The following is a 13454-nucleotide window of genomic DNA, read 5'->3' as shown; positions in this document are numbered from 1 at the left end:
ACAATTATTACAAGCAAAGGATATCCTTTGCTTGTTATACTAAACATGACTATTTTATTTTATACATGATATTAAAAGTGCTGTAATTTGTACATGGTGAAACCAAATGTATAAAATAAACAAGAGTTTATAAAACAAAGTAAAAATTAAAATAAACCAAAACGAAAATGCATCTTTAAAGCTGGGCATCTCCATGCGTGTGGGACAATCTCAGACACCGGCTGACCAAAGACAAATTGCGGAGTACAGTCAAATCAAGTAGAAAAGTACAGTATGTCCTTGTCCCAAACATTATGGGGCGTGGAACATTATGAATTGTGCTAAAACAAGTATTCAGTACACATTTTTAGTACTTTCTACACCCTCTGCTCACAACGAAATACACAACAATTTGCGTCAAAAATCACTCCCTGTAATCTCTGTTGAATAACTGAACATAGGATAAATCAATTGTTTTATTATGCAGGAGAGACTTGCGACTCTCAAATATATATATATAATAAATATATATAGTTTTTATTGTTTGTACAATAAAATACAAACTTTACTATATATATATGTTCTGCTACTATATTTACAGTTACAGCTATTGGACTATAACCATTGTACAAGCAGTTTGACACCTGCTTCAGTAGCTTGTGATTCAGTTAATGGCAAAAATAAAATGAGTAGTTATTATACTCATTTTAATGTTTTAAAATGTGTTTTAATAATAGTGTTATTGATATTGTTCATTTATTTAAATTATTTATTATTGTTGGGGCGGCACGGATGGTGTAGTGGGTAGCACTGCCGCCTCACTGCAAGGAGGTCTTGGGTTTGAATCCTGGTCGGCCGGGGCCTCTCTGTGTGGAGTTGGCATGTTCTCCCCGTGTTTGCGTGGGTTTCCTCTGGGTACTCCGGTTTCCTCCCACGGTCCAAAGACATGCAGGTTACTGTTACTTCCCTTGATTCAAGGGGGGATTTCCTCAAATCTCCGGATGAAATATGGCAGCCAGATGGAGGGGTGTTCGGCTCAGGAAAAGGGGAGGGAGCAATTACCCTCCCTCACCTCCTCATTTTCCATGCCTCCTGCTAAGGCTATCAAATAGCTCACTTCAGGGAGAGAGCTAGGGAAGGGAACATGTGAAAGTGAGTCTGAATGAAGCCTTGGAATGGAACGCTTCTACTTGTGGCAGCCATCTTGTATCCAGGTCACTTTGGGGATTCCTCCCTCCAATCAAGTAAGAAACGGCAATACTTTAAAAAAATTGGAACGGATCTTAGCTGAGTCCTTCTGTACCTTGCTGTACCCTGGGCAACAAATCAGCATTTGTGTGTCACCCTAAGGTGCCATAGTCCGCACTGGCCAGATTTGATTTGAGCGTGTGGGACTCATCAATGCATCAGAGTGCGGTATTTCAACAGCAAGCTTTCAGAACAGGACCTTCGGTCTTGTATGTGCTGTGAACCCAATAATTGTGCTGAACTCAAATATTGTAATATTGTTATTACATTGACTGTTAGAAACACTTCCCTCTGGCAGGAGGCTGCGGTCCATCAGGACCAAAACAGTTTCTACCCATCTGCAGCTGGCCTCATCAACAAGGCCCGGGGGACCCCCCACTGTCACAGAACACGTTACATCAACGCACTGTCTCCCTGTGATTAATGTCAACTAGGCCCGGGACTCCCCATTGTCACAGACTCTTATCCCGCCCCCATAGACTTTATATTTTATATTTTGCACTTTAATAATACTTCTCACACCCCGCTTCAGCATCATGTTGTATTGTGAATATTTTTTATATTTTACATTTTTATATCTATGTTTCTATTTTTGGTATTATTCTTTATGTTGTATGCATGCACCCACATACCACAGCAAATTCCTTGTACGTAAAAACTACATGGCGAATAAAGGGAATTCTGATTCAGATTCTGATCAGCCTGTAAAATTCAAATGAGAAGCCAGAGATTGAGTCTTCAATATCATTCAAATTGGTTTTGTTCACCTGAAATTGGGCATGTCACTGGCAATATGTCAAACCCATCTGAGATGGCATCACCCAGATGTGCCTTTTACCCCATGGCATTCATGATGAATGAGTTGATGATAGAGAGCAATATTAGACTTGCAGCACTAAAATAACCATGAAGTCAAAACCGCAGTATGTAGTGAACTTAGATTATTTGTACAATTATACAAACATACACAACTAAGGGTTGGAAATATAAACGATAATGACCTGAGAGCTCTCACAACACCAATCCACAGCTGTGTGTAACCTGCAGCAAAATGTCCCTTATTGAATGTGTTTGGACCTTCATTTAAGGCCATAAAAATGTACTAAATGCAATAAATATAACATTGTATTTTTATGACTTAATGGCATCTCATTTCTTTCAGATTTAATTGGGAATGTCAGTGAAGTGCTGAAGTTCACTCTTAGGACTACTCTCAACACTCTATTTCTGCACATCTTTTTAGAAAATAATCAAGGTATGTAATTCTTTGTTGTTGACATGAATATGAATGTAATTCATTGTGCTCCTCTTGGGTGGTGAAGCTTACTCAGCTCTGATGTGTTGTGCATAGCTTAAGATTTGGTGAACATTGCATAATGTATTCCTTTGCATAATGGGCATATGTCTATAGGACAGGGAGAAATGCATGGGAAATCACATCATATTAGCACATTTTCATTTACAATTACATTACATTACATGATCATGTGACAGAGCCAGAGCCAATGGCAGAGAGTGTACACGAGCATGAGCATGTGATGTCATCAGCTGCTTCTTTTCCCAAAGCACACTGAGAAAACGATTCATTGGATAAACCTAAAATCTTACTTCAATTTGTTACATCTATATTTTTTCTCCTCTTGATTGTTTAAGCTTAGTCAGCTATAATGTGTTCTTCTTAGCATGGCTGAAAATTACATCATTTTTTGCATGAAGGGTGGTATGTGTACAGGACTGGGAGAAGTACTTGGGAAGATATTTTCAAATGTATTTATTATGAAGCATTTTAATTATGTTACACCTCCAGAGCCAATGAAAGAAAATGTACATGAACATTCTGAAGCACACAATATCACCCACAGCTTCTGTTCACACCACAACCCACAAGCCAAGCTGCACAGACATGAGTCAGAGCAAGACCCTTCATGTGCAGCTTTAGTCACTAGAGTTTTTCTGCCAATTATATATCACCTTGTTGGGCTACTGGCACAATCGAGATTCAGTCCAACACCATGGGGCCCATCCATGCACTAGAACAGAGCCTTAACAGATACCAGACCATGGGGCCCATCCATGCACTCGAACAGAGCCTTAACAGATACCAGACCATGGGGCCCATCCGTGCACTACAACAGAGCTTTAACTGATAACAGAACATGGGGCCCATCCATGCACTAGAACAGAGCCTTAACAGATACCAGACCATGGGGCCCATCCATGCACTAGAACAGAGCCTTAACTGATAGCAGACCATGGGGCCCATCCATGCACGAGAACAGAGCCTTAACAGATTCCAGACCATGGGGCCCATCCGTGCACTAGAACAGAGCCTTAACAGATACCAGACCATGGGGCCATCCATGTACTAGAACAGAGCCTTAACAGATACCAGACCATGGGGCCCATCCACGCACTAGAACAGAGCCTTAACAGATACCAGACCATGGGGCCCATCCAATTTGTATGTAATTATTCAGACAGGGAGGACGCAGAGAGGGTGACAGACAGAGGGAGGGTGACAGCTGGGGATCCAGCCCTCACTAACACAGGATTTATATATTGCTGAAGACTTGGCACACTACTTACATTATTACATTATTAATCATTACAAACTGCAGTTATTACAATATTTGACATTAACAACCCACACGTGCAGCCCTGGGAGAAGTAAGTAAATTAGTGCTTTGATATCTTGTATGGTAACGTTTGCCAATGCTTTCGTCAAAGATAAAATATTTTGTGCAACATTAATGAAGTGACATGTGTGTTACTGCAGACCGTGCTGCACTGGTGTGTTTCATGGTGTTCCTCTGGATCCTGATTGCAGTATTGCATTTTGATCACAGGACTAATCTACCTGGTACAGTATCATTATTACATCCATGCATTTTATCATCAGTTACTGTGCTTTCGAAGACCATGAACTGGTTTTCATTCATATTTTTTTGCTTACATTAAGAAATATAACATCAAAAATGAATATATTTGTAGGACCAGAAAAAGAAGAAAAAAAAACTGGAAAATGACAAAATACAAAATTACATCTACATTTAATAATCAATGTCTGTAATGAACTATTTTCATGCAAGTAGAAATAATGGGTTTCTTTCTCTGAAAATCAAGCAATTCAGGTATATTTACCTTAATCTGACAGGAAACTTACTGACTTACTAAAACTGCCCTCATTGTTTTTCAGATGTAGCTCATATCCTAGTGTACGTGTTTGGTTCTGCTGTCCTAAGTGTCCTTAATTCAGTTGCTCTCGCAACAGAATTGTTTCTGAAAGCAGGTGAGGACAATAAAAACATTTTCTCAATGAGAATATCGTACTGCCTAAGTTATGTTGTATTTTGCACTATTCCCCCTTTTCCCAACCCAAAGAAACATTACTATATATTTATATTTGTATATATATATATATATATATATAATATATATATACATATATAAACTCAGTGATCAATTCATTAGGTAGACCTTTACACCATCTTGTTAATGCAAATATTTAATTAGCCAATCATGTGGCAACAACTAAAGGCATAAAAGCATGCAGGCATGGTCAAGAGGTTCAGCTGTTTTACAGACCAAGTGTCAGAATGGGGAAGATATGTGATCCAAGTGGCATTGACCATGGAATAATTGTTGGTGCCAGACAGGGTGGTTTGAGTTTCTCAGAAACTCGAAAATATGCAGTGAGCAGCAGTTCTGTGGGCAAAAACGCCTTGTTAATGAGGGAAGTCAGAGGAGAAGGGCCAGACTGGTGAAACCTGACAGGAAGGTGACAGTAACACAAATAACCAAAGCTCTTAAGTGGATAGGCTACAGCAGCAGAAGACCAATAAATCAAATTTAAAAATCGAATAAAGAGCTCAGTATATATTTATTATAGAACTTTATTAGCTATTTATTATACTTATTCTTAAGACTTCTACTGTTGTAGCCTATCCACTTAGGGATATAATGCGTTGTGTGTTCAGAGATGCTCTTCTTCATACCACTGTTGTAATGTGTGGTTATTTGTGTTCCTGTCAGCTTTAACAAGTCTGGCCATTCTCCTCTGACCTCTCTCATTAACAAGGCATTACTGTCTGCAGAACTGCTGCTCACCATTCTTGGCAAACTCTAGAGACTAGTGTGTGTGAAAATCCCAGGAGATCAGCAGTTTCTGAGATACTTAAACCACCCTGTCTGGCACCAATAATCATTCCACAGTCCAGGCCACTTGGATCAAATTTTTTCTTCATTCTGATGGTTGATGTGAATATTAACTGAAGCTCCTGACCCGTATCTACATGAGTGTATGCATTGCACTGCTGCCACACAATTGGCTGATTAGATAATCACATGAATAAGTAGGTGTAATGAAGTAAAAATGTTCATAATGCTCGGTGAGTGTGTGTATGTATAACATTTAAAACAAGAAAATACAATGCAGGCAATACATACACAACAGTAAGACAATACAGCAGCAGAATACAGTGAAGGATGAAAAACCTCAGAAAGAGAGAGATAGGCATGGTTGTGTGGAAGTATGTGTGTGGGGGGGGGGGGGGGGGGGCTGCAGTGGAGGACCTGATGGAGAAGGGAGGATGGTAGGGATAGAAGACTCCAGAGGCAGCGTGGGCTGAGATTGTGTCGGAAAGTCAACAGGAGGATTTTGTTTTATTGTTGATCCGTTGTTCTATGGAGCCAATAAATGTCACAGAGAATGGGGGCGATGTGATTCCACTACGTGGTATTGGGGAGGAGACGTGTAGCAGAATCTTTGACAGTTTGCAGTTTGTGGAGGGATTTGGAGCTGATGCCAGACAGAGGAGCTTTGCAATCGTCCAGCTGACTGTGAATAAATGAATGGGTGAATTAATAAATGACTGAATTAATTAATGAGTTAATTAATTAATAAATGAATGAATGAGTGAGTTAATTAATTAATAAATGAATGAATGAGTGTATCAGTAGAAGGGCCTGGGGGTCAGGGAAGCTTGGAAATATTTTGCAGATGGAAAAATGAGGTCTTGGCACAATGTTGCGGTCAAGAGGTGTCACGTTTCAGGTCTGTCTCGCCATGTTTTATGTTTATTCATTTTGTATTAGTCTTGTATTGTCTTATCATGTATTATGTTAGTCTAGGTTCGTCATGTTGTTTAGTTATGTCTCGTTACGATTTATTTTCTTGTCATGTCTAGTTATGTTTTCGTACTATTATATTACCTTGTTATGTTGAGTGATTATCGTCTTAGTTTCGCTTTGTGTTATGTTTTGATGCATGTTTATTGTTACGTTTACTGGTCATTGTTATGCATACACTTTTACATGTTTTTCCGCAAACCCGTTCCGCCTTTTCTCTCTCTCTCTCTCTCTCTCTCTCTCTCTCTCTCTCTCTCTCTCTGTCATTTCACTCCCTAATTGTTTCCATTTGTCTATTTACTAAAACTACTAACGCTAGATCAGGATTGGGTAGAAACTAACAAACTAATCATGTGTTCATGTTACCTTACGTTTCTCGTGCATGTCATTTACTAATTTACTAATGCTAGGGCAGGATAGGTGTATTATTAACGATTACTAATCTCCTTGTTAAACTTGTCGTCCATCGCACCTGTTTTCCATTTCCTTGCTACGCTCTAACTAATTGTCTGCACCTGTCTACACCCGCATTTATAGCCCAGTCGCGCTACTGTTCACTGTGAAATTGTCTGCCTCTGTTTACCACGCAACTCTTGAGCATTTACCACTATTGATTACACGTTGCGATCCAAGTCTGTTACCGACCATTGTTTATTGATTTCTGTTTTGTGACCATCGTTTGTTTTTTGACTACGTCCTCGCCTACCGTTTTTGTACTTTTGCTTCGCTGATTGTTTCATGGTTTCGACTCCCGCTTCGCCCACGACTACGCCTCTGCCTGCCGTCCGTCTGTTCATCTGCCCTGCTGACAGCTCTCCTGCTACCGGACCTCCCTGCACGTCTACCGACTACGAGTTTGCCTCTTCCCTCGGCACCGTGCTTTTTGTTTGTTTACATTTGTTTGGCTGGATCTACGTGTATGGACTTTGCTTGTGTTGACTACTCTCCTGGGATTCGTCCCGAATAAAGCCCTGAGGGGTCTTTATATTACTATTGTTACTGAGTCGTGCATTTTGGGTCCAACCCCCACGCACCCGTCTCAAGAGGGTCAGAACCAGGATGATTATAAGGGTACAGTCTCGGGGTGAGGGGGAGAAAACTATGTCATCAGTGGTGAATGGTATTTGGGCCGACTTGTTTAGTGTGGATTCTGAACCATGACCATTTTGTCATCGTTTAGTTTGAGGAAGCTGTTTAATCCAGGTTTTGATTGCAGAGAGGCAGCTTCAATGTGTGATAATGTTGGGTTACAGAGGGATTTGGGTTCTACTAGTTCAGGTATTAAATGCTCATTTTGAATGTGACAGTCTCAGAGAAATGTATTGTACTTAATGTACTCTGGAAATCACAAGGCCGAACTGTGGGATTCTCTGTAAGGTTTTTGTAAATATGTACTTACAGAAAAGGGGGAGCGAACTGTGGAAGATCTTCGAGTGATCGTCTTGCCTCTTGAATCTTTATTTTTGGCTTTTTGGCTTGGTTTACAGGTGTATGCCTTCTGTAAGTATCCCTTGGAAACATTACTAAGATTTGGTACATTTCAAATATCCATGATACTCATCAATACCTTCAAATTGAAAAGAACATTATGCATGTGTTGATGCAATATTGTTACAATTTGCTAAATGATGACCTTCTCTGTTACTTTCTGGAATACAGGTATGCAGGATAAAAAGTAAGTAGAAACTAGCTGTCATAAATTAATTTGCCTAGATGATGACATGTTTATCTGTTATAAATCCTTTTAAGCATGTTCTTTTCACCTTTTTTGTTATTCCAGTATTTCAGAATATACTATGATAGTATAAAATGTTTCAAAATTGTAACAATGTATCTGTGAACTGTTCTTTGTATCTTTTTAAGCCTAGATGTATAAAATGAAATAAAATAATGTCAAAGCCAAATTAGTATTAATTGTGTCTTGTTCTCTAAATTCCTTTCAATGTTGGTTGTAATATTGTCATTTGGTTTTCACTTAGAATAACAAAACAGCTGAGTCAGCTTTTCCACAGCTGCAAAAAACGACTCCGATGTTCATCATCATCTCAGCAAGATCAGGTGTGTTGTGATGGAGTGTTTCTCTTTCTTAATTTGACTGTACAATCTCCTCATGTAACTGTTCTGTAACCGCCATCAGCTATTCATGCTTGTAGCTCTGAGCAAAGAGCAATGAAGTTTCTGACTGACCAGGGGTACGTTTCCCGAACAACGACGTAAGTCACTGTGTAACCACCATCGTACGATGGATCAGAAGGGAAACCAACCTACTCATGACTGCTCCCCAAAACTGTAGTGACCAGGTCACCAACAGCACCCCTGCAGTTTGTATCATAATAACCCAAACAATGTCGAGTGTTACAATTTCTCCCAAGACTAACTTGTGTCGACAGAGTGTCAGGAAAGACCAACTTCTGGTCTTAATTATTTAATTGATGACATGTGTATGAATGCCGGCTACAGCTGCAGACTGCAAGTGTATCCTAATGATTTTACTGTACCCAAGTACAGGCTTGAACCAGAGTAATTTATAAAGCGGTCAGCAAATTAAAAACAAGGCAATTGGTTGGAACAAAAACCAGTACGCAGACCGCCCTTGAGGACCGGAGTTCTGCCCCCCTGCTGTGGGCTGTGATGCATGCTCGATGCTGCTGCTGCTTGCGCTGTTGCAGGTTCAAGTCCAGTCAAGCATTTGATACACATCATCTTTATGTTTTATCCTGTTATTCTCTGCCACATACTAAAGCAGCATTAAACATAATGGAGCAGGATGATCTATCTGCCAGTTAGTATGTACATTTACAATGAGGAAAGGAGGGTAGATTCATCCAAGATCAGGGTAGTTCATTCATGAAGGATACAGTCATTTGTAACAAATTTTAAATTCTTAGAAACCTTGTTGGCCTTTTACATCCACAGAATAACTCTCCTAAACTGTATTTCCAATTCCTTTCAGAATGATTATAAAACAAGGCAGCAGCTTTTTAATAAGGCTAATAAGCTTCCACTATAAAAAGTTGAGCTCTTGGATGTTTTAGCCTACATTAATCCTTACAGACAGGGGTCAGCAGAGTGAGGTACAGTCAGGGGGCAGTAGAGAGGGGTACAGACAGGGGGCAGTAGAGAGGTACAGACAGGGGGCAGTAGAGAGGGGTACGGACAGGGAATTGAATCGCTGGCAGCTTAGGGGCATTTAGTATTTTTACCAAAAACCCCAAAACCCAACATATGGTTTTAAGTAGATGAAGTGTTGGGATTGTTCTCACAAATGTAGATCATCAGCAGTGGGAAAAATACTGCAAGAAACCGACTGAACTACACATTTAAAGCAATTTACAGTATCTTATGAAAGAAGAAAATAAATCCTGGGACACTGACTTGAATCAAATTGTACATGTCTATGAATTTTCCAATATTCAAACTCTTCCATAAAGTTCACATGTACGTTTGCAACATGAAGTTCAGCCGTTTAAGTGATGTTAATCATGTATCATTTCAATATTGTTTCTCTTTGTAGACGTCAGTGGAAGATGACCAGTTGGAATGTCTCTCTCTGCAAGAGCAGAGAACAGCATACAAACAGGAGGTATTTATCTGTGAGTCTGTCTGTCCACATGGGGGCATTCCTGCAGTCCTCAAGATGACATCTTGGAGTTTCTAGTGTAGAAGCAGATCAAAGAAGTTGAATTTGTAAACCATACTGGGAAATATGGTACACAGACCAGTTGTTATTGTTCCACACAGCAGTGTAGGCCACTTTAGCTTTAAGCTCATCTCGTATTTTTAGAACAGAACAGAGTTTAACATGATCACGGGTGAAAAACACAAGAAGCTCAATCTGGGCCTCAACTGTTTTCTCATGTGTCCCTAAAGGTCATTTTAACATGTTCTCACATTAAAATGATGTATTTCATGTGTAATTACAATGTTGTTTCTCTTTGTAGCAGTTACATGCAGCTATGGACATGTTACGACTCTCTCAACCTGTGCGGAGTACAACACCCACACCTGAGGTATTTTCTCTAAATTTGTCTGTCCTGCAGTCATCAAGAGGACAAATTGCAGCTTTGAGTGTAGAAGTTGAATTTGCAAAGCATACTGGGAGATCTGTTACAGGGACCAGATGTTATTGTTCCACACAGCTGTGTAGGTCATTTTAGCTTTAAGCTCCTCTAGTATTTTCAGAACAGGACAGAGTTTAACATGATCATGGGTGAAAAGAACAAGAAGCTCAATCTGGGCCAAAACTGGAGTTTTTAATCAAGACAATGGGCCTCATGGAAGAACATTTTTTCCGTATAAAATGTGTTAATGTGCCAAACGATCTCTTAAAGACGGGCTTAAACAGAATTTAGCACTAGCGCTAGCTTCTGCAGTATGATGTACCATGTACACGAGTAAAACTGATCTTTCAGGGGACATTTCTGGAGGGTGGGGAGTGGATTTGACGGACGTTAAATGAGGAGGGGGAAGCAGAGCTGTAGCCTGTGGCTCAGGGGGGAAGAACACGCACCACTGCATGAAAGGATATTTATTGGAGGGGAATGGGAAATGACATTTGATCTAAATACACGCCTGCTGGTACACGATGATGTAAAATCATAAAATTCATAAAATCTTGTTTTCCAGGAAGTGGATGGAACTTTAAGACGTGTTTGTATAGTTATGAATTATTGACTAAATTGAGGAAAAAGTGAATGTGGATTTCAGCTTGTCTTTCCAGTCTATCACTCGTTTTAAGAGATTTAAGCTATTTAACAACAAGCCTGTTCATACGAGTGGTTTCTGCATGAGGCCCAATGATCCCAAACAAATTTGAGTATCCACTAAGAAGTAGCTGACTGACAGAAAATAATTGTTATTTGACTGCCAAAACTTCAACCCAATTGAAAAGTGGTTTAAATGGATCAGTTAAAATTGAAGAGGGCAGTTCATTACTGCAGAGTAAAGGTTCTGAAAGATCCAGAAAGATTCTGTGGTCACAGATCCTGCAAAATATTCACCCATCTTATAAAACACTGCAGAGGACTCAGTACTGTTATCCTGGCAGTGGAATTGTGGAAAAATGACTGAAAACAAAGTTGAATGTTTGAAGTACTTATTTTTTGGGAAAGTCATTTGAAATTTGAGAAAAGTGTTGGGATTCCAGGATAAATGACAATATTTCAAATGTATGTTTTAAGACAGCGGTCAGTCCACCCAGCAGAGTGGGATACAGACAGGGGGCAGTAGAGAGGGGTACAGACAGGGGGCAGTAGAGGGGTACAGACAGGGGGCAGTAGAGGGGTACAGACAGGAGGCAGTAGAGAGGTACAGACTGGGGGCAGTAGAGAGGGGTACAGACAGGGGGCAGTAGAGGGGTACAGACAGGGGGCAGTAGAGGGGTACAGACAGGGGGCAGTAGAGAGGGGTACAGACAGGGGGCAGTAGAGAGGGGTACAGACAGGGGGCAGTAGAGGGGTACAGACAGGGGGCAGTAGAGAGGGGTACAGACAGGGGGCAGTAGAGAGGGGTACAGACAGGGGGCAGTAGAGGGGTACAGACAGGGGGCAGTAGAGAGGGGTACAGACAGGGGGCAGCAGAGAGGGGTACAGACATTTGGCAGCAGAGGGCAGCCTGTAGCGTAGTGGTTAAGGTAAAGGCCTGGGACACGCATGGTCGGTGGTTCTAATCCCGGTGTAGCTACAATGAGATCCTCACAGCTGTTGGGCCCTTAAGCAAGGCCCTTAACCCTGCATTGCTCCAAGGGAGGATTGTCTCCTGCTTAGTCTCATCAACTGTACGTCGCTGGATAAGAGCGTCTGCCAAATGCCAATAATGTAATGTCATGGGTACAGACAGGGGGCAGTAGAGAGGGGTACAGACAAGGGGCAGTAGAGAGGGGTACAGACAAGCGGCAGTAGAGAGGGGTACAGACAGGGGGCAGCAGAGAGAGGTACAGACAGGGGGCAGTAGAGAGGGGTACAGACAGGGGGCAGTAGAGAGAGGTACAGACAGGGGGCAGTAGAGAGGGGTACAGACAGGGGGCAGTAGAGAGAGGTACAGACAGGGGGCAGGCGACAATTGCAGCCTGATTTCAGGAGTTCTAAAAATCCTCACGCAAAGAAGCATGATGCTATTAATATGTGCTTTAGTTAATCAGACGGAATACTTAATTTCCCTAATTTACAATATTGTTACAACAATGTTTTACTGTTATCAAAGCCATGGTGCACAGAGTATTGAAAATAAAGGTGTGAATATTCCGTTCCTTTTTGGAAAGTACATTTTGAGGAAAGTGTTTGATTCCAATTAAAATATTGGGGGATTAAAATTAGAATATTTTCCACTCTTGAGAATGAAAATAAAAATCTCACTTTTAGTATTATTTCATTCATATAGTCTTTTTTGTTCAGCCTCATCAAGGGTATGAATAAAAAATCAGTGTTGTCATTAGTAAACAAAATATGAGTAAATGCATTTACAGTACTGTGCAGAAGTCTTAGGCACCCTACACTTTATTATATATATACAGTGGGAGCAATAATTATTTGATCCCTTGCTGATTTTGTAGGTTTGCCCACTCACAAAGAATGGAACTGTGTAGAATTTTAATCATAGGTACATTTTAACATTGAGAGACAGAATATCACAAAATAATCCACAATAACAACATCATATAAATTCCCCTACCAATCAGCAATAATTCTGGCTCCCACAGACCAGTTAGTTTTCCATTAAGAAGCACTCCTAATCTCAACTCATTCCCCAAAACACCTGTGTCAACTCGTTACATCGTTATGTAGCTGTATAAAAGACACCTGTCCACACAATCAATTAGATTCCAATGTTTCCACCATGGCCAAGACAAAGGAGCTGTCTAAGGACATCAGGGACAAAATTGTAGACCTGCACAAGGCTGGGATGGGCTACAAGAAAATAAGCAAGCAGCTTGGTGAGAAGTTAACAACTGTTGGAGCAATTATTAGAAAATGGAAGAAACACAAAGTCACCGCCAATCTCCCTCGGTCTGGGGCTCCATGCAAGATCTTGCCTCGTGGGATATCAATGATCATGAGAAAGGTCAGGGATCAGTCAAGTACTACACAGGAGGAGCTTGTTAA

Source organism: Conger conger, chromosome 12, assembly GCF_963514075.1.
Source record: "Conger conger chromosome 12, fConCon1.1, whole genome shotgun sequence".
NCBI classification, from domain to species: domain Eukaryota; kingdom Metazoa; phylum Chordata; class Actinopteri; order Anguilliformes; family Congridae; genus Conger; species Conger conger.
The sequence above is the reverse complement of the archived record's forward strand: the minus strand, read 5'-3'. Positions refer to the sequence as shown.